This window comes from Arvicola amphibius, chromosome 7 (assembly GCF_903992535.2).
Source record: "Arvicola amphibius chromosome 7, mArvAmp1.2, whole genome shotgun sequence".
Taxonomy (NCBI): domain Eukaryota; kingdom Metazoa; phylum Chordata; class Mammalia; order Rodentia; family Cricetidae; genus Arvicola; species Arvicola amphibius.
The window spans coordinates 66,975,283-66,998,017 of record NC_052053.1 but is presented as its reverse complement, the minus strand read 5'-3'; the positions used below and the strand labels follow the sequence as shown (position 1 = coordinate 66,998,017).

General features: G+C 38.5%; 1 non-coding gene and 1 gene segment (V, D, J or C); one reads left to right on the top strand and one right to left on the bottom strand.

Annotated features, from left to right (window-relative positions):
* Window positions 1-22,735, bottom strand: part of LOC119819860 — a 719,441-nt gene that overhangs the window by 679,898 nt on the left and 16,808 nt on the right.
* LOC119820192 lies at window positions 20,674-20,777 on the top strand. Its single transcript, XR_005286444.1, has one exon. It is a non-coding gene; the product is annotated as a U6 spliceosomal RNA (small nuclear RNA).

Sequence of the window (22,735 nt, the reverse complement as noted above, 5' to 3'; positions counted from 1 at the left end):
CATAATAATCACTAAACATATAGTAAAAAAAGAATATTAAGAGCTGCAAAGAAAAATGGCCAAGTAACACATAAATGCAGATCAGAATAACACCTGAATTCTCAATGGAAACAATGAAAGCTGAACATCCTGGGCAAGTGCTATGTAGACATTAAGAGGCCACAGATGCCATCCCAGACTACTATACCAAGCAAAACTTTCAATCACTGTAGAACCATATTTAAATAATACTTAGCAACAAATCCAGCCCTATACAAAGTACTAGATGGAAAACTCCAAACAAAAGAAGTCAGTTACTTCCACAGAAACACAGACAATAGAGATGTCACAGCTGAAAATCTCAAAGGAGGGAAAAGCACCCAGAATAATATCACCACCAAAAATAATAACAGAAACTAGAAGTCACTGATCATTAATATCCCTTAATATAAATAGACTCAACTCATATATATGAAAAGACACAGGCTATCAGATTGGATATCAAAATAGAATACATCCTTCGGCTTTATACACAAAACACACCTTAACCTCAAAGACAGACATCACCTCACAGTAAAGGCTTGGGAAAAATTTCCAATCAAATGGACCTAAGAAACAAGCTAGTATAGCTATTCTAAAATCTAACAATATAGACTTCAAAGTAAAATCAATCAAAAGAGACAAAGAAGAACTTTTCATATTTGTCACAGGAAAAATTCATCAAGTGGATATCTCAATTCTGAACATCTATTGCCAAATACAAGGGCACCTTCACACCTAAAAGAAATATTACTAAAGCTAAATTCACAATGAATCCCCTCTGCATTAATAGTGGGAGACTTCAACACCCCACACTTACCATTGTAAAGGTCAGGTAGACAGAGACTTAACAGAGAAATAAGAGAACTAACTGAGGTTATAACTCAAAGGGGTACAACAGACATCTATAAAAAATTCCATCCACACATAAAAGAATGTACCTTCTTCTCAACACCTAATAGAACCTTCTTTTTTTTTAATTGACATATATTTGGTAACAAAATAAACCTCAACATATACATAATTCAATGAAAATTACCACACAACATACCCAAACTTATGGGAAACAGCAAAAGCAGTGTTAAGAGGAAAGTTCATAGAAATAAATGCCTACATAAAGATGCTGGATAAATTTCACAGTAGCAAGTTAATATAACATCTGAAAGCTCTAGAACAAAAAGAAGCAAACACCCAAGATGACTAGACAACAGGAAATAATCAAATTGAAACAAAGTAAGACAAAGAGTTGGCTCTTTGAGAAAATCAACAAAATAGACCAACATTTACCCAAACTAAACAATAGGCAGAGGGAGAATATCCAAATTAACAATATCAGAAATAAAAAGGGGAAATAACAATAGCTAGAGAGGAAATCCAGAGAATCACCAAGTCATACTTCAAAAACCTGTACTCTACACAATTGTAAAACTTAAAGGAAATGAACAATTTTCTGAATAAATAACATTTACCAAAATTAATCAAGACCAGATAAACAAATTAAATAAATCTATAACTGTTAAAGAAATAGAAACAGACATCAAAAATCTCCCAAATGAATAAAAGTCTGGGACCACATGGTTTCAGCTGAGATTGCTACAAGATTTTTAAAGAAGAACTAATACCAAGAAAATGTATAGCATGATAAAAATATACCTAATGCAAAAAAGAGAAAATGTACCTGAAAAAAAGAGTAAATTGTTCATGTGGTACAACCCACCTCCAACCTCTTCTACCACCAGGCTCTTTGCAAACAGGGGACAACTTTTTGGTCTCCAAGAAGATGATGGGGCTTTGCAATGAGGAATACACCTAGATTGTGATAGTGTCTCTAAGATGACAAATACCACAAAATGATTAGTTCTTGGCTACAAACTACCCAGGACATTAGGATCCCTGCATTCATATGAAACGGACATAAACATTTTACAGAATATTGAACTCTGAAATATTTACTACTAAAACTGAAAAATACACTCAAACTAGACATTCTAGAATGCTTGGCAAAATAGCTTTATTATTGTAAATAGTTTTAATATAATAGATTTAAAATATTTTCTTTTTATTCATACAAAAGAGGGTAATGTTGTGGGATATTTGACCACACTGTGAATCCAAGATTGTGTTATTTAAAAAAAACTGATCATATGTCAATATGAAGAGCAAGGCCCCAATTGAGTGAAAATAATATAATTATGGAAAATGATGAGAAGTATTAGAGAGAGAGAGAGAGAGAGAGAGAGAGAGAGAGAGAGAGAGAGAGAGACATGTGAATGTGAAATAGAAGGGAAGGACATCAGGTGGAAGGATCAGATGAAGATGCTGTGCTGCAGATATAAAACAACAGAAACTCCAGAATGTTTGGCTACCATTTGAAAAATTCAGTAATTCAGTCAACACCTTTCCAAATGGAAAAGCCAAGAGAACTAGTTCGTAAAGCATAAACATTGTCAGTACATATGCTCCATTGTGGATTAAATAGTAATATGGGGTTGGGATGTAAAATCAAAAGAAACAAAGAAAACAGGGGGAGGAGGACAAGGAGAAGTAGAGGGAAACTTCACCTTCCACTGGTGATGCCTATTCTGAGTCTGGACCATGACCTTTTCAAGACTACTGTATAGTTAACCACAGCATGTGATGGAATCTCACTACTCATGTTCAACTCACACACCTGAGTGAAAAGGCAAAAATGAGATCAGACTGCACATATGAGTAACAATGTCTGCCACAGAATGCAAGGAAGAAGACAGTGCCTGTTGAGCAGTGTTCTTTCACTCTGGTGCTTTGAGAGTCACTGGGCTCTTAAAGAAGACTGGGAACTGGAATGTCTTCAGAGGCTTGTTCAGGGTAAGGGAGGCCCTGAACCTGAAGTCAAACCCTGAATCCAAGCCTCTTTTTTACCTAACCTCTGATCAGGTTTCTATGGTGAGATGATGCTGTGGTAACCTCTGTAATGTAAACTATTTATAGATGATGGGAATGTATTTATCTTTGAAGCAAGCTCAGACACATACACACAGATAAATAGACAACAGAGACAATCCTTCCTAGACACACACACACACACACACACACACACATTCCTGAGAAACAGGCACACTGATTTCCAAAGTGGTTGCACAAGTTTGCTTACCCACCAGCAATGGATGAGTGTTCCTCTTACTCTACATCCTCTCCAGCATAGGTTATCACTGGTGTTTTTTATTTTAGCCATTCGGACAGGTGTAAGATGGTATCTCAAAAATTGTTTAGATATGCATTTCCCTGTTCGCTAAGGAGGTTGAATATGATCTTAAGTGTCTTTTGGCCATTTGAACTTTGTCTGATGAGAATTCTCTTTTCAGTTCAGTACCCCATTTTTGGGGGGTTTAATTAGTATTTTCATGTCCAGTTTCATGAGTTCTTTATATATTTTGTAGATCAGACTTATGTGGGGTTGGTGAAGATCTTCTCCCATTCAGTAGGATGCCTTTTTGTCTTAATGACAGTATCCTTTGCTTTACAGAAGCTTCTCAGTTTCAGGAGGTTCCATTTAATCACTGTTGCTTTTGTTGTCTGTGCTACTGGGGTTATATGGAGGAGGTGGTCTCCTGTGCTCATGTGTTGCAGTCTACTTCCCAATTTCTCTTCTATCAGGTTTAGTGTGGTCACATTTATATTGAGGTCTTTAATCGATTTGGACTTGAGTTTTGTGCATGGTGATAGATATAAATCTATTTTCATTTTTCTACAAGTTGACATCCAGTTATGCCAGCACTATTTGTTGAAGATACTTTCTTTCTTCCATTGTATACTTTTAGCTCCCTTGTCAAAAATCAGATGTTCATAGGTTTGTGGGTTAATATCTGGGTCTTCAATTTGATTCCATTTGTCAAAATCTCTGTTTTTATGGTAATACAAAGCTGTTAGCATTACTGTAGCTCTGTAATAGAGTTTGAAGTCAGGGATGTTAATGCCTCCAAAAGTTTCTTTATTGTATAGAATTGTTTTTGGCTGTCCTGTTTTTTTTCATATAAATTTATTTATTGTTCTCTCAAGGTCTGTGAAGAATTTTGTTGGGATTTTGATAAGGATTACGTTGAATTTATAGATTGCCTTTGGTAGAACTGCCATTTTTACTATGTTAAACCTACCCATCCAAGAGCATGGGATATCCTTCCATTTTCTGGTGTCCACTTCAATTTCTTTCTTCAAAGTCTTAAAGTTCTTGTCAAATAGATCTTTCACTTCCTTGGTTAGTGTAACCCCAAGATACTTTATGCTATTTGTGGCTATTGTGAAAGGTGAAGTTTTTTGATTTCCCTCTCTGCTTTCTTATCCTTTGTGTATAGAAGGGCAACTCAGTTTTTTGAGTTGATCTTGTATCCTGCCACATCACTGAAGGTATTTATCAGCTGTAGGAGTTCTTTGGAAGAGTTTTGGGGTCACTGATGTATGCAATCTTATCATCTGCAAATAACGAAAGTTTGACTTCTTCCTTTCCGATTTGAATCCCCTTGGTCTCCTGATGTTGTCTTATTGCTGTTGCTAGAACTTCAAACACTATGTTGAAGAGATATGGTGAGAGTGGACAGCCTTGTCTTCCTGATTTTAGTGGAATGGCTTTGAGTTTCTCTCCATTTAATTTGATATTAGCTGTTGGTTCGCTGTATATTGCCTTTTATTATATATAGATATGATCCTTGTATCTTTAACCTGTCCTAGACCTTTATCATAAAGGGGTGTTGAATTTTGTCAAATGTTTTTTCCACATCTAATGAAATCATCATAGAGTTTTTGCTTTCAGTTTATATATATGATAGATTACATTGATGAATTTTCATATGTTGAACCAGCCCTGCATCTCTGGGAATCAATCTACCTCAGGATCCAGCAATACTACTCTTGGGAATATACCCAAGAGATGCCCAATCATACTACAAAAACATTTGTTCAGTTATGTTCATAGCAGCATTATTTGTAATAGCCAGAACCTGGAAGCAGCCTAGATGCTCCTCAATGGAAGAATGGATAAAGAAAGTGTGGAATATATACACATTAGTGTATTACTTAGAGGTAAAAAATAATGATGTTTTGAATTTTGCATGCAAATGGCTGGAAATAGAAAACACTATCCTGAATGAGATATCCCACACCCAATAAGATGAATATGGTATGTATTCACTCATTAGTGGACTCTAGACGTATACAAAAGACATTAAGAGTATAATTCCCAAGCTCAGAGAAGCCAAATAACAAGGTAAACCCGAAGGAAAAAAATATATATAGATCCCCCTGGTAATTGGAATCAAACAATATTGTTTGGCAAAAGTTGGGAGCACAGGGTAGGGGGTGGTGTTGGGAGAAGGGTTGAGGGGGAGAGAGAAGGGAGAAAGGAAAGACTGGTGAGAGCTTGGGGAAGTGGGAGGGTGAAGATGGAGGAATGGCAAATATAGGAGCAGGGAAGAAGATATCTACATTAAGGGAGCCATTTTAGGGTTGGCAAGAGACTTGGCTCTAGAGGGGATCCCAGGTGTCCATGGGGATGTCCCCAGCTAGGTCCTTGGGCAGCAGAACAGAGGGTGCTTGAACTGGCCTTGCCCCACTATCATACTGATGTTTATCTCAAATATCACCATAGAATCTTTGTCCGGCGACAGATGGAGATAGAGACAGAGACTCTCATCAGAGCAATGGACTGAGCTCCCAAGATCCAGTTGAAGAGCAGAAGGAGGGAGAAGATGAGCAAGGAATTCTGGACTGCGAGGGGTTGGTCCATCCACAGAGATAGTGTGCCTGTTCTAATGGGAGCTCAACAAATCCAGCTGGACTGGGATTGAATGAGTATGCAATCAAACCAGACTCTTTGAATGTGGCTGACATTGGGGGCTGACTGAGAAGCCATTGATAAAGGCACTTGGACTTTCTTCTACTGCATGCACTGGGTTTTTGGGACCTTAGTCTATTTGGATGCAAAGATCCCTAGGCCTGGATGTAGAGGGGAAGAGCTTGGACTTCCCACAGGGCAGGGTTCCCTGCCCTCTCTTAAGGAGGGAGGGGAAGGGAGGAGGGTGAGTGGGGGAGCAAGAGGGGAATGGGAAGAGGGGAGAAAGTGTAAGTTTTTGGAATTGAAAAATAAATAAATAAATAAAAGAATAAATAAATAAATAGATAAAATTTTTAAATTATGATTTAAAAAATCACACACAAGGGCAGATAGTTATATGTATACTAGCATCACATGATACTTGAAAATATTCTTTTTCTACCTATGTTATTTATTCTACTTAGAAACAAATCACCGTGCTCATTCATAATGTATTCTAAATTCTTTGATTCATCCCACTACCCTCTCTCCTCTTTCTCTCACTTCTTTAAGCTTCTGTCCTCTCCTACTCTCATGTCTCTTCTTTTCTCTCCTCCCTCCTTTCCTGATTAACTGCACCAACTCTACTTCTTTTTTCTGCTCATCCGGATGTGAGATTAAAGGGTCACATAACCTTGTGTAATTCTCTGAGGGGCCCCACAGTTTTCATAATGTCTTAGTAGAACCACATTCCCATTTCCACAGCACAAGCATCCCTTCCCCTTCATTTCTATAACACTTGGTCTCATTCTTTCCTTGGGTAAATGACACTCAAATAATTGGTTACAGACAACTAATTATTTTGGGTTTAACATCCATTTGTGCGTTTATGAAAAATGCTTGCTTTATGTAACCTCTTCTGCCCACTTTCTCTGGTCAAGGTGAATCATCCCAATCAGAGGATGGAGGGCAGAACCATGTGTGTTCATGAGGACATCACCTCTCATCTCTGGGTTCTCAGAGCTATCTGTTAACCTCCTGACTCAAATCTTATAGAAGTGAGAGAAAGGAGCTTTTTTTGGAAAGAAAATTTAAACTGTTCTCTTGGATGACAGAAATCTTGTTATAACCTTTAAGAGAAAGTACTGATGTTTCTACTCAGTATTTTTAATAAAAATGATAAATATATTTTGAAATATTACCATTTGAATTAAGGTCTCATATAAACTAAACAATAACTAGACCATTGGGCCAATCACAACAATCAATGAGAACTTTTTTAAAAATATACTGTTTTAATTAGGGGTGGATGTTTCTGTGTGGGTAGTGTAGTGCTCATGAAGATAAACAGATACCACAGGGTCCACTAGACTCACATGTGGCTCTGAGCTGCCTTCATCTTCTAGGGTTAACAATCATCTTTGGCTTCTTCGGGAAATTATGCTGGTCACTGAAAAGGATTATTTTGCTCTGTGTGATGATCTGCATTTTCTTCAGGTAAAAGCACATCTTAAATTTAAAAAGCAACTATAATGGGGCTATGAAAAATGAGTTTTTTCCACACAAGAACGCTTCAGTGGGTTCTGAACACAGAATTCAGAATCCTTAACTAAAATAAGAAATGTGTGTAGCAGCCAAGAAATATACCATTTAGGGAATGTGGAGTCAGAACCATCACTGGGATTCAGCAAACAACCAGACTACCCAGTCTTTGAGATCCAGGCCCTGTGATAGAATCTGTCTTAAAGCAAGTGGTACAGATTTTTAAGGAAATGCATCATATGTCATCACACACACAAACACACACATACACACACACACGCACACGCACACACACGAAGAGGAGTGAGAGGGATAGAGGGAGAGAGTAAAGAAGGAGAGGGAGAGAGACTGAGACATAGAAAGAGATAGGGAGACAGAGAGAGATAAAGGGAAACAAAGAGAAACTATAATAAATAAACAGACACAACACAACTGGAACCAGAAATTTAAATAATAATTTGGACTTTCAAGGATTACTATACACGATACCTGTAGAGAAAATCTCTAAGTGTGATAAGGAGAGGCAGTGCAGACACAGAGAAGTCCATGCTTCTCTAAGCAGGCTCTTCTGGGACTAAGATCTCTAAGTGCTCTCAGTGCCCCCTGCTGGTCCTGTATTCCCCACAGGGGTGTTTTTGTCTGAGCTCACAGTAACGTTCACTCACTGTGTCTCTTGCACAGTAATACATGGCTGTGTCCTCAGACTTCAGACTGCTCATTTCCAGGTACAGAGTGTTCTTGGCATTGTCTCTGGAGATTGTGAAGCGGCCCTTCACAGTGTCGGTATACCAGGTGCTACCACCATTTTCATTAATACGTGCTACCCACTGGAGTCCCTTCCCTGGAGCCTGGCGGAACCAGTCCATCCAGTAGCTACTGAAAGTGAATCCAGAGGCTGCACAGGAGAGTTTCAGCGACTTTCCAGGCTGCACTAAACCTCCGCCAGACTCCAACAATTGCACCTCACACTGGACACCTGTAAACAACAAAAGAATTCTGGTTAGAAAACTGACACAGAAGATATTTTTTCTCTTTCTCATGTCCACACAGCGTCTCATCTTTATGAATTACCTTTTAAAATAAGGACAAAAGAAACCAATATGAGCCATAAGTCCATGGTGAGTGCCCTGTGTTCAGTGCTGTACCCTAACTGGCAGGAGTTGGAAACCCAGGGCAAGTCTCCTTTGCCAGAGCTGCAGGGTCAGGACAGGGCTGGATTTTATGGGCACAAAGAAGCCGTATTTGCATATCTTCCTGCCATAAAAGGCTCATTAGCTGGACCTGGGCAGAAGGCAGTACTCAGCGCAGATATAAGACATCATATACACTGATGACAGTTTTAGAAATTGAAGCATTAATGTAGCTCTGTGTACACATTTTCCTTGTTAGGGATTTACCACACTTTATTTAGTTCTCTTACACCATATACATGTAAAATGTTCTTGTTGCTCTCTGTCTTCTGCTCAGTGATAGTTGTGGGGATGTATTCATATTTCCAGCACTAAATTGTTTGCATCCTAAAATTCTTCCTATGATCACTTTTTACTACCCACTCTGCCTTTCCCTTTCCCATCTTGATACCAGGCAAGATATGGCTGTCTTCACGCAGTCCCTTTCTCTCATTTCGCCCAACTTTTCCTTTCAAAACTCCTGTATTACCCTGTGATTTTTCCCTCTTACCCTTCACTTAAGATGTTTTTTCCTCTCTTCATTTAATTCTAGTTCTAAGCCTACAAAAAAGAAGCCAGAGAACCAAGCACACAGAGTCTCAAACACACAATCTTGATTCTCTCTAAAAGGCAGAAACTGTCCTTCTCAATCTTCAATATGTTGTGTGATATAAGATTTCTAGTGTTCTATCAAGTTCCTCCAATGCTCAGAGAACACTGATGAAGAGGATGTGGGAAGAATGAAAGGAGTGGAGCACAGGGAGTGGTGCTGTGAATGCTGTCTTCTGGATATGGCATGGATGCCACAATCATGGATTCATAATGGCTGCTGTTGTCTGTACGAACCCAGCTAGATTCAAACCAGCAAAAAACATGGTATAGATAGGGCTGATAATTCCTTGGCCCTATTTCTTACTGAGAGGAGTTGGAAATTTATTTTTCTGGACAAGGGATATAGTCACACCTTTTTGAGGGTATAGTCCCTGGTATATTTCCTATGTTGCAGTGCTTGGGTTCAAGCACATGGATATGTATAACACTAACCAGGCCTAAATAAGAATAAGGTTGGTAGGGCCTCATGTTTGGAAAATTAGGGAGGAGTTGGATGGAAACTATCACATGTAGAGATCCTGAAGAATAAGGAAAAATATTAAAAGCTTTATAACTGAGGCTCAAAACAATAAATTCAGAAGCCAATTAAGGAACACTGGCAAATATCAAATAACTTGGTAGGCAACTTTATCTGGAACTATCTTCCTATCTAACAAAGACCTGGAGGGGTCTTTCACTTATTTCTAAAAGAAAATCAATTTACAAAAAATCCTATACATGAATTGTAAAATATCTCTCCACATTTGGTTAGCTGTTACTGTTCTCTATGGTGAAAATATCTCATCATTAATCAGAATTAGGGGGAAAACATATCATTCTTGTCATACCCTTTCAGGGCTCATGCTGCAGGAACAGTTATTCTGGTGTTAGATTATACATATGTATCTTTTAGGTATCCCGTTTTCTTTAAAATTATCTATAATGAATCAGAGGACATACTGAAGAGAAGAGAATTTCATGGACATCTCTATAAACATTTGCTGCCTCTTTTCTATGACAAAGGGAAAACTTTACCTGTGCCTATTTGTTCAATAATTTATTTGCCTTAATGTGAATATGTGACTTCCTTTCATTTATATTGGTTAGCTCTCCAAAAAAGTTCCGGGTATTCTTGGTCAAAACTAAAACCCTTAAGATGAGAATAGAGTTATTGGTCTTTATATAGACTAGGTATAATAAACCCATTAAAGTTTTACCCTCTCCATCCATTTCAGTAGCAACTATGTAAGCTGATTCTCACACTGATCCTGGAAAATATGATAATGGAACCTTTGTGTTCAACATTGTGTGCAGTTATTTAATTTACTGTCATAAGTTCTTCTGTCAGTATTCTAAGAATGTAATCATTGTGGTCTCCAAAGTTTCATCAACACTATTAGTGTCACAGCCTGATATTCCTGAGAATTCTCAGCCTCAGATGAATAGATTCTCTTTTCCTTTTTAAACCTGCCTCATGTATATGACCTATTAACATGGAGACCCTAGCCAACATGGCTTCTCTGAAGGACACTTCTCTTGCTCACACATGAGACACCAGACTCTTCCAGTTAGCAACAACAAAGAATGCAGAGGAATAATTCTAAGAGACTTTGTAGGCAGCAAAAGCACCAACAAAAACACAATCTGTGAAAATCATAGAATTCAGTTGTCTATGGGAAGGGCTAAAGAGAGATGGACCAGGGACCAGAGATGATTTTTACTGGAATGTGCATATTTGTGGATGAGAATTTTGTGGTCTGATTGCACAATATGCCTATAGAGGAATCATTAACTTTGACTTCAACATGGAAGCTAATTTTTTACCAAAGTGCAAATGTCCAAAATTACAATCATGTAACAATTATAACAACTGTACCATTTTATAAGGTCTGGTTAGTTTAGAGGTAGGAAAATGTGGGTGGCTAATTTTTAAAGCTAACTTTGAAAATTAACATCAATTCAAGGAAGTTGTGCTTTATCACAAGTTTAAAAATGAAGCGTATGAATTAAAGATTATTCAAAATTCTTACAAAGGTGTCTTACAGTTTCATAATTTCAGACTCCTATCTATGTGTCTATCTATGTATCTATTAGTCTATCTATCTATCTCTATCTGTATAGATATAAATATAGATATAAATAATGTGCTGACATGTTTGACAAGGAAAAATTAGACATCTTTAAGGATTGTGGGAACACAGATAGTGTATAATTAAAAAGCAAGATTAATAGGCTATGACAAGTAAAGTGTTCTTTACAGGATTACCAACTTGTCCAGCTCCATAACAGGCAGAATATTATGGTGATTAAGGGGTTAGCCTCATGTTTTTCATTTTCATATATATAACAAATGGTTTAAAAATCAATAATTGACAATATATTTTATCTTAGAAAAATACATCTTATAATACATGTATTTGTTTTATAGTTTTAAATGTTTTTATTAGTGTATATAATGTATAGCAACAAAATATGGGACTGATGAGATAGCTCAGGGCTAAGGAGCCTGCCTCCCTGTATGAGTACTTCAGTTGCATTCTCAGCACTTCACTATGAAGCTGAGTGTGATGGTTTATCCTGCATTCCCAGCACTGGGGAGATGGTAACAGGAAACCCTCTGGGACTTGCTATCCCATCATTCTATCTGAACCTCTGGGCTCCAGGTTCAGTGTGAGACTCTCTCTCAACAAATGAGGTAGATGTCAACTCAGGAATACACTCAGGATCAACTTCTGACAACCATGTGCAAACATACACTGTGACAGTTAGTGTTTCCATTCATTCAAACATTTCCTTTCTCTGTGTTGAACTTTGTAGCTGTTTAGAAGCAAGTCACAGAAGTTGTAGACCTAGACTGACATGTTTGTTATTACAGGAAGCAAGAATAGGACTCTAATGACACAGTGTGTACTTTTCCTTCTCCAAATCTTTCAACTGTCCTTCCTACACTAGACATTGCCATTCCCTTTTCAGCCAAAAGATTCCATATTTTTAGTTAATTAATGTGAGAAATGATATTTTTCTGTATGGAGTTTGGTCTTTTTCTTTTTAAATTGGGCTAAGTTCTTGAATTTAAGACCTTGTGAATAAAAAGCAAGCACTATAACCCAGAGCTATAGATCTGGCCCTCCTATCTTTTAAAATATGATATTTTCCTACAGAAAATTACAATTTTATTATAGTATTGGGTTATCCAATACTAAAACAAACACCAGCCTCGCCAAGTTCTTCTTGATGTCTGCACTTATGACAGTATGTAGGACAGCAGAAAATTGTAGGGACAATATTCGGTCCATCAATCTCCAGAAGGTAGTGTATGAAGGACAAAGGAAAACAAAGAAGAAAGAGAGAAAGAGAGAGAGAGAGAGAGAGAGAGAGAGAGAGAGAGAGAGAGAGAGAGAGAGAGACTGACTTAATCCCAGCTTGTGGCTTCTATCCAGAATATAGACTACATGAAATGATGACATTATTATCTACTGTAAAGATTCATAGCATTTCCTGGAATCTTATTATTCAGGTTGAAGACCACACACCTGAATTAAAAGGTAAAAATAAGAGTAGGCTGTGCCAATGAGCAAGATGGTGTCTGCCAAACACTAAAATGAGGAAGGCAGGGATTGCTGAGCTCGGTTCTCAGCCACTGGTGTTTCTTAGGCAGTAAGTGGAGCTGGACTGTGTTTAGAGCCTTTGTAATGGAAAGGGAGGTCCTGATCCTGAGTCAAACTCCAAATCCCAGTTTCCCAGGATACCTGACTCCTGAGCAGGGCTCTGTGGACAGAGGATGCTGTGGTAACCTCTGCAAGATAAACTATTAAGATAGTATGAGAAAATATGCCTCTGTAAAGCAAACATGTTAACTCCAAGACATAAAAACAGATAAACAGATACATAACAACGGAGATAAACCTACACAAAAACACACACATTGGACAAATAGATATATGTGTGCTAAAATCTTAAGTTATTTGAAAATATTGTTTTTCAGCCCATGTCATTCATTCTACTTAAAAACAAAACATCAAGCTCATTCACAATATACCTTGACAATATTGATGTTTCCTAGCGCCCTTCCTCATTTGCATCTCACTCCAGGTGGGCGTGTGTTCCTGAGCTCTGTGTTGTCCTGTGGAATCAAACCTCAGATGAGTGATAGAAAAGACTTGTTTCTGAGATGAAAAATGAGTCGGTTCTGTACATGAGAAAAATGTCCTAACTTTTAACAGGAAGTAGGGACAATTCAAACACAGTATTTATTAATGAAAATGAGGAATGCATAATTGCAATGGTAGTTTTTGAATCAAAGTTTCATATACACAAAACGAGAGTTCTCCCATTAAGCTAACTTCCAGAAATGTGCTTCAGGTTCTTGCCATAGCAGAACCATTGACATGGATCTAAACTATGATTACAGGTTTCCAAGACTGCAAAAAGATCTGTGTGTCAACAAACAAGTTATCTCTTCTGTGGAATGTACAGGCAGAATAATCACTGGGGCTCACTGGTCCACCAGTCTAGCCATTTGTGAGATCCAGGCCAGGTGATAGAGGTTGTCTTTTTAAATATGGTGCAGGATGATAGATGAATGAATCATAAATCAACATGTACACAAATACACACATACACAGAGGGGGAGAGAGAGATTGGGAGAAAGAGAGGAAAAAAACACTTAAATAAATTCCAAAACACATATCACACTAGAAAACAGCAATTTGAATAAACATTTACAAACTTGAAGAATTACTATACACTACAGCAGTAGAGAGAATCCCTGAATGTGATGTGGAGGAGTCCAGCCTTTTATGCCTCTGTGAACAGGCTATTCTGTGAACCAGAGCTCTGTGAGTGTTAGCACCTCCTGCTGGTCCTTAGGATTCTTCAATGATGTTTGTGTTTGAACTCCCAGTAGTATATTCAATACTACTTTGTGCTTTGCTGAGTAATAAATTTCTGTGTTCTCAAACCTCAGACTGATCATTTGCAGGTACAGTGTGTCCTTGGCATTGTCTCTGGACAGGGTAAATTGGCCCTTCATGGCATCAGCATAGGAGGTTGAACTACTACCACCATTAATGCATGTGAATCACTCCAGCTGCATCCTTGGGGCCTGGCAGACCCAGATAATTCAGTAGTCACTGAAAGTAAAATTAGAGTCTGCAAAGGAGTGTCTCAAGGACTTTCAAGGCTGTAATAAGTCTCCCCCAGACTCCACCAGAGCCGCCTCACACTGGACACCTGAAAACAAAGAGAAATATGGTGATGAAACTGTCTAGGAGCCATTTATTTCAGTCTCATGGCCACACAACAAACAACAACTCATCTCTATGAATTAATTACCTTTTAACATAATGACAAAGAAAAACAAACTGAGCCTCAAGCCCATGGTAAGTGCTCTGTGTTCAGTGGTGATCACTGAATTGGAGGACTTGGGAATCCAGGACTGGTCTCCTCTGTCAGTGCTTCTGGGTCAGCAGGCCTGATTTTCATGGTCACAGAAAAGCCTTACTTGCATGTCTTCCTGTTATACTAAGCCCTGGAGTTGGATCTCAGGTGAAGGCATTTCTCAGAGCAGATAAAAGTATTTGAAATCAATGATGACATTTATAGAAACTGACACATTATTGTAGTTTGTTATTCATACTTTCCTGGTTAAGGATTTATCACCCTTTGTTTTATTCTCTTTTGTGCATATGCACATAATTTGCTCTCTTTCCATGATGTCATGTCTCCTTTGTATAAATGTATAATTAAGTAGTTCCACTCATGTTTGTGTGACATGAGCTCAGTCTGTTGCACTGTCTGGTCTGGACATGGCTTCTCTCTGGTGTGTCTCTTGGTTAGGGTCAGAACCTCCAGGTCATGTTTGCAGATCTGCTTGACTGTGATGGGAATCGTTTGAAATTTTCTGAATTTTCTCATTTCTGAGATAATGCTGTCTCAATATATGAAAATCTATGTTCAGTATATGAAAATCTGTCATTGTAATCCACCATATAAACAAACGTTAAAATAAGAACCAAGTGATCGCCTTTTGTCTGGGCGACCCTGGGTTGCCTGGAATCCCTGATCCTGTACACTGACATTCCATCTGAACTGCATTCTCAGGTGTCCTGCTCCTGTTCTAAGGCCATCCTCCCAAAGGGGTCAGACTCTGGCCTCCAGGCAGGTCTGAGGATTCCTGCGGAGGGGTGCAGGCTCCTTCAGATTGTGCTGCCAGGTTTGCTGTGTGATATTCCATCCCGCCCTGCCCCCACCTTGGCCCTTTTGTCTGGGCGACCCTGGGCTGCCTGGAATCCCTGTTCCTGTGCACTGACATTCCATCTGAACTGGTGAGTGAATGCAGACCCTGGGGCAACCTGCCTTGGAAGAGAGCACAGACCCACTCCCCCCAGCTCCCTCTGCAGGCTTGTCTCTGTTTCTCCCTCCCCTGTCTCTCCCAAGCTTTCCCTAGTGTTCTCAGGTGTCCTGCTCCTGTTCTAAGGCCATCCACCCAAAGGGGTCAGACTCTGGCCTCCAGGCAGGTCTGAGGATTCCTGCAAGGGAGTGCGGGCTTCTTCAGATTGTGACACAAGGAATAGGTCCTCCTCTGGCACTGGGGAGATCCAACCAGTTTCAGTCACAGCACAGATTGGTCTAGGACACCAAGCGCCTCCGGGCTCCTTTTGAAGGAAGAGATAGGCAGGCGCCAATGCAGGAGCTCCTCCAACAACATGAAAGGCAACATGACATCACCACAACCCAGACATCCCGAAACAACAAGAATTGAACACCCTACCCCAGAAGATATAGAAGAAACCGACCTTAAACAGTACTTTATGAAAATAATAGAGGACCTTAAACAGGAGGTAAAAAACTGCCATAAAGAAATGGAGATGACAAACAAAAAGGTAGACAAAATAAATAAATCTCTCAAAGATACCCAAGAAAAACAAGAAAAAGCAATCAAACAGGTAAGGGAAACAGTACAAGACCTGATAAATAAAATGGAGGTAATGAAGAAAACACAAGCTGAGGGAAGACTGGAAATGGAAACTCTGAGTAAATGAACAGAAACTTAAGAGACAAGTAATTCCAACCGAATACAAGAGATGGAAGAAAGAATCTCGGACTCTGAAGATACTATAGAGGAAATAAATTCACAGATTAAAGAACTAAACAAATCTAACAAATTCTTAACACAAAACATTCAGGAAATCTGGGACACCATGAAAAGACCAAACCTAAGAATAATTGGGGTAGAAGAAGGAGAAGAATAACAACTCAAAGGCCCAGAAAACATATTCAACAAAATTATAGAAGAAAACTTCCCCAACCTAAAGAAGGATGTTCCTATGAAGGTACAAGAAGCCTACAGAACACCAAATAGACTGGATCAAAAGAAAGCATCCCCACGCCATATAATAATCAAAACACAAAACATACAGAATAAAGAACAGATATTAAGAGCTGCAAAGGAAAAAGGTCAAGTAACATATAAAGGGAAACCTATCAGAATTACACCTGATTTCTCAATGGAAACCATGAAAGCCAGAAGAGCTTGGATAGATGTGCTACAGACACTAAGGGAACATGGATGCAAGCCTAGACTACTATACCCAGCAAAGCTTGCATTCACCATTGATGGAGAAAACAAGATATTCCAGGACAAAAACAGATTTAAACAATATGTAGCCACAAATCCAGCCTTGCAGAAAGTAATAGAAGGAAAATCACAAACCAAGGAGTCCAACAACGCCCACAATAACTCAGGCATCTAGCGACACTTCACCAGCACAACTAGAAGAAGGGAAACACACAAACTCTACTACAAAGAATGACAGAAGTTAACAACCACTGGTCATTAATATCACTTAATATCAATGGACTCAATTCACCTATAAAAAGGCACAGGCTAAGAGACTGGATACGAAAACAGGATCCAACATTTTGCGGTTTACAAGAAACAAACCTCAACCACAAAGGCAGACACCTACTCAGAGTAAAGGGTTGGGAACAGGTTTATCAAGCAAATGGCCCTAAGAAACAAGTGGGTGTGGCCATACTAATTTCCAACAAAAGTTGACTTCAAAATAAAATCAATCAGAAGAGATGGAAAGGGACACTTTATACTCATAACAGGAAAAATCCATCAGAATGAAGTCTCAATCCTGAATATCTATGCCCCTAATATAAAAGCTCCTACTTATGTAAAAGAAACACTTCTAGAAGTGAAGGCAGCCATCAAACCACACACACTAATAGTTGTAGACTTCAACACTCCTCTCCCGCCAATGGACAGGTCAATCAGACAGAAACCTAACAGAGAATTGAAAGACTTAATGGAGGTAATGAACCAAATGGACTTAACAGACATCTATAGAACATTTCACCCAAACAGGAAAGAATATACCTTCTTCTCTGCGGCTCATGGAACCATTTCGAAAATAGACCATATACTTGTTAACAAAGCAAACTTCCACAGTTACAAAAAAATAATAGTAACCACCTGTGTCTTATCAGATCACCATGGATTAAAATTAGAAATCAACAACAATGCTACCCCCAGAAAGACCACAAACTCATGGAAACTGAACAGTCAACTACTGAACCACACCTGGGTCAAGGAAGAAATAAAGAAAGAAATTAAAGTCTTTCTTGAATTTAATGAAAACAAAGACACAACATACTCAAACCTATGGGACACAATGAAAGCAGTGCTAAGAGGAAAGTTCATAGCACTAAGTGCCCACTTAAAGAAAATGGAGACAGCACTCATTGGTGACTTAACAGCACACCTGAAAGCTCTGGAAAAAAAAGAAGCAGACACACCTAGGAGAAGTAGAAGACTGGAAATAATCAAACTGAGGGCAGAAATCAACAAAATAGAAACACAGAAAACAATCCAAAGAATCAATGAAAGAAGAAGCTGGTTCTTGGAGAAAATCAACAAGATTGACAAACCCTTCTCCACACTAATCAAACGGCAGAGGGAGAACACACAAATTAAGATCAGAAATGAAAAGGGGGACATAACCACAGACACAGAGGAAATTCAGAGAATCATTAGATCTTACTACAAAAGCCTTTATGCCACAAAATTGGAAAATGTAAAAGAAATGGACACTTTTTTAGATAAATACCATATACCAAAGTTAAACCAGGACCAGGTAAATGCTCTAAATCGTCCTATTAGTCATGAAGAATTAGAAATTGTTATCAGAAACCTCCCTACCAAAAAGAGCTCAGGACCAGATGGTTTCAATGCAGAATTCTACCAGAACTTCCAAGAAGACCTAATACCTATACTCCTTAAGGTATTTCATAATATAGAAACACAAGAGTCACTGCCAAATTCCTTCTATGAAGCTACAGTTACCCTGATACCTAAACCACACAAAGACTCAACCAAGAAAGAGAATTACAGGCCAATCTCACTCATGAACATTGACGCAAAAATTCTCAATAAAATACTGGCAAACCGAATACAAGAACACATTAGAAAAATTATCCATTACGATCAAGTAGGCTTCATCCCAGAGAGGCAGGGCTGGTTCAACATACGAAAATCTATCAATGTAATCCATCATATAAATAAACTGAACGAAAAAAACCATATGGTCATCTCATTAGATGCTGAAAAAGCATTTGACAAAATTCAGCACCCCTTTATGATAAAGGTCTTGGAGAGATTAGGGACACGGGGGTCATTCCTAAAGATAATAAAAGCTATTTACAGCAAGCCGACAGCTAACATCAAATTCAATGGAGAGAAACTCAAGGCTATCCCACTAAATTCAGGAACACGACAAGGCTGTCCACTCTCTCCTTATCTCTTCAATATAGTGTTTGAAGTTCTAGCAATAGCAATAAGACAACATAAGGGAATCAAGGGGATTCAATTTGGAAAGGAAGAAGTTAAGCTTTCATTATTTGCAGATGATATGATAGTATACATAAGCGACCCCAAAAACTCTACGAAAGAACTCCTACAGCTGATAAACTTCTTCAGTAACGTGGCAGGTTACAAGATCAACTCCAAAAAATCAGTTGCCCTCCTATACACAAAGGATAAGGAAGCAGAGAGGGAAATCAGAGAAGTATCACCTTTCACAGTAGCCCCAAATAGCATAAGATATCTGGGAGTATCTCTAACCAAGGAAGTGAAGGTTTTATTTGACAAGAACTTTAAGTCTTTGAAGAAAGAAATTGAAAAGGATACCAGAAAATGGAAGGATCTCCCCTGCTCGTGGATTAGGAGGATCAACATAGTAAAAATGGCAATTCTACCAAAAGCAATCTATAGATTCAATGCAATCCCAATCAAGGTCCCATTAAAATTCTTCACAGAGATTGAGAGGACAGTAATCAACTTTATATGGAAAAACAAGAAACCCAGGATAGCCAAAACAATCTTATACAATAAAGGTACTTCTGGAGGCATTACCATCCCTGACTTCAAACTCTATTACAGAGCTACAGTATTGAAAACAGCTTGGTATTGGCATAAAAACCGAGAAGTTGACCAATGGAATCGTATAGAAGACTCAGATCTTAAACCACAAACCTACGAACACCTGATTTTTGATAAAGGAGCCAAAAGTACACAATAGAAGAAAGAGGGGATCTTCAACAAATGGTGCTGGCATAACTGGATGTCAACCTGTAGAAGAATGAAAGTAGATCCATATCTATCACCATGCATAAAACTCAAGTCCAAATGGATTAAAGACCTCAATATTAATCTGAACACATTGAGCTTGATAGAGGAGAAAGTAGGAAGTACTCTACAACAAATAGGCACAGAGAACTGTTTCCTACGCATAACCCCAGCTGCACAGACATTAAGGGCAACATTGAATAAATGGGACCTCCTGAAGCTGAGCAGCTTCTGTAAAGCAAAGGACATTGTCACTAAGACACAAAGACAGCCTACTGACTGGGAAAAGATCTTCACCAACCCTGCAACTGACAAAGGTCTGATCTAAAATATATAAGGAACTCAAGATACTAGACGGTAAAATGCCAATTAACCCAATTAAAAAATGGGGCGCTGAAATGAACAGAGAATTCTCAACAGAAGAAGTTCGAATGGCCAAAAGACACTTAAGGTCATGCTCAACCTCCCTAGCTATCAGGGAAATGCAAATCAAAACAACTTTGAGATATCATCTTACACCTGTCAGATTGGCTAAAATCCAAAACAGCAATAATAACCTTTGCTGGAGAGGTTGTGGGGTAAGGGGTACACTCATCCATTGCTGATGGGAATGCACACTTGTGCAACCACTTTGGAAAGCAGTGTGGCGGTTTCTCAGGAAATTCGGGATCAACCTACCCCAGGACCCAGCAATTCCACTATTGGGAATCTACCCAAGAGATGCCCAATCATACTACAAAAGCATTTGCTCATCTATGTTCATAGCAGCATTATTTGTAATAGCCAGAACCTGGAAACAACCTAGATGCCCTTCAGTGGAAGAATGGATGAAGAAACTGTGTAATATATACATGCTAGAATACTACTCAGTGGTAAAAAACAATGACATCTTGAATTTTGCATGCAAATGGATGGAAATAGAAAACACTATTCTGGTGCTAGCTTCGGCAGCACATATACTAAAATTGGAACGATACAGAGAATAGCATGGCCCCTGCGCAAGGATGACCCGCAAATTCGTGAAGCATTCCATATTTTTAAACACACAATCTCTACTACCAAATAAAAAATGACAAACGGAGTTAACATCCACTGGTCATTAATATCACTTAATATCAATGGACTCAATTCACCTATAAAAAGGCACCGGCTAAGAGATTGGATACAAAAACAGGATCCAACATTCTGCTGTTTACAAGAAACACACCTCAACCACAAAGACAGACATCTACTCAGAGTAAAGGGTTGGGAAAAGGTCTATCAAGCAAATGGACCTAAGAAACAAGCGGGTGTGGCCATACTAATTTCTAACAAAGTTGACTTCAAACTAAAATCAATCAGAAGAGATGGAAAGGGACACTTTATACTCATTACAGGAAAAATCTATCAGAATGAAGTCTCAAGCCTCAATATCTATGCCCCTAATACAAAAGCACCCACTTATATAAAAGAAACATTACTAGAACTCAAGGCAGCCATCAAACCACACACACTGATAGTGGGAGACTTCAACACTCCTCTTTCACCAATGGACAGGCCAATTCGACAGAAACCTAACAGAGAATTAAGAGACTTAATAGAGGTAATGAACCAAAAGGATTAACAGACATCTATAGAACATTCCACCCAAACAGGAAAGAATATACCTTCTTCTCTGCGGCTCATGGAACCTTTTCGAAAATTGACCACATACTCAGTAACAAACCAAACTTCCACAGTTACAAAAACATATTAGTAACCACCTGCATCTTATCGGATCACCATGGATTAAAATTAGAATTCAACAACAATGCTACCCCCAGAAAGCCTACAAACTCATGAAAACTGAACAGTCAACTACTGAACCACACCTGGGTCAAAGAAGAAATAAAGAAAGAAATTAAAGTCTTTCTTGAATATAATGAAAATAAAGACACAACATACTCAAACTTATGGGACACTATGAAAGCAGTGCTAAGAGGAAAGTTCATAGCACTAAGTGCCCACTTAAACAAAACAGAGAAAGCACACACTGGAGACTTAACAGCACACCTGAAAGCTTTAGAAAAGAAAGAAGCAGACTCACCTAGGAGGAGTAGAAGACTGGAAATTATCAAACTGAGGGCAGAAATCAACAAAATAGAAACACAGAAAACAATCCAAAGAATCAATGAAACAAAAAGCTGGTTCTTGGAGAAAATCCACAAGATTGACAAACCCCTAGCCAAACTAATCAAACGGCAGAGAGAGAACACACAAATTAATAAGATCAGAAATGAAAAAGGGGACATAACCACAGACACAGAGGAAATTCAGAGAATCATTAGATCTTACTACAAAAGCCTGTATGCTACAAAAGTGGAAAACGTAAAAGAAATGGACACTTTTTAGATAAGTACCATATACCAAAATTAAACCAGGACCAGGTAAATGCTCTAAATAGTCCTGTTAGTCGCGAAGAATTAGAAACTGTTATCAGAACCCTCCCTACCAAAAAGACCCCAGGACCTGATGGGTTCAATGCAGAATTCTACCAGAACTTCCAAGAAGACCTAATACCTATACTCCTTAATGTGTTTCATAATATAGAAACAGAACAGTCATTGCCAAATTCCTTTTATGAAGCTACAATTACCCTGATACCTAAACCACACAAAGACTCAACCAAGAAAGAGAATTATAGGCCAATCTCACTTATGAACATCAATGCAAAAATTCTCAATAAAATACTGGCAAACAGAATCCAAGAACACATTAGAAAAATTATCCACTATGATCAAGTAGGCTTCATCCCAGAGATGCAGGGCTGGTTCAACATACGAAAATCTATCAATGTAATCCATCATATAAATAAACTGAAGGATAAAAAACATATGATCATTTCATTAGATGCAGAAAAAGCATTTGACATAATTCAATACCCCTTTATGATAAAGGTCTTGGAGAGATTAGAGATACGGGGGTCATTCCTAAATATAATAAAGGCTATTTACAGGAAGCCGACAGCTAACATCAAAT